This window comes from Mesitornis unicolor, unplaced genomic scaffold, assembly GCF_000695765.1.
Source record: "Mesitornis unicolor isolate BGI_N332 unplaced genomic scaffold, ASM69576v1 scaffold9657, whole genome shotgun sequence".
Classification (NCBI taxonomy): domain Eukaryota; kingdom Metazoa; phylum Chordata; class Aves; order Mesitornithiformes; family Mesitornithidae; genus Mesitornis; species Mesitornis unicolor.
The window spans coordinates 9588-9889 of record NW_010195714.1 but is presented as its reverse complement, the minus strand read 5'-3'; positions in this window follow the sequence as shown (position 1 = coordinate 9889).

Below are 302 nucleotides of genomic sequence, written 5' to 3'. Positions count from 1 at the left end.
CATGCCGCTGCCGCGCGGAGCTGCCGCCAGAGGACGCTACTTCCCCAGCTGTGTTTGTACCTTAGCTACGGCGCTCCGCCCCTTCCCTCCCTCCGCGCCTCGTGATTGGCCTGCCGGGAAGTCTATCACCCCTCGGGCTGGGCGGAGCGGAGCCCGTTGGCAGTGCGGGGCGCGCGGGCCGGTTGCCGGGAGGGGGCTCTATGGGGTTCTGCCGTTGGCCGTTGACCGTTGGTGCCGGACGTACCGGACGTACCGGACAGCGCTCTGCAGTGACTCCTCGGCGCTGCCCTCGCTGCGGATAA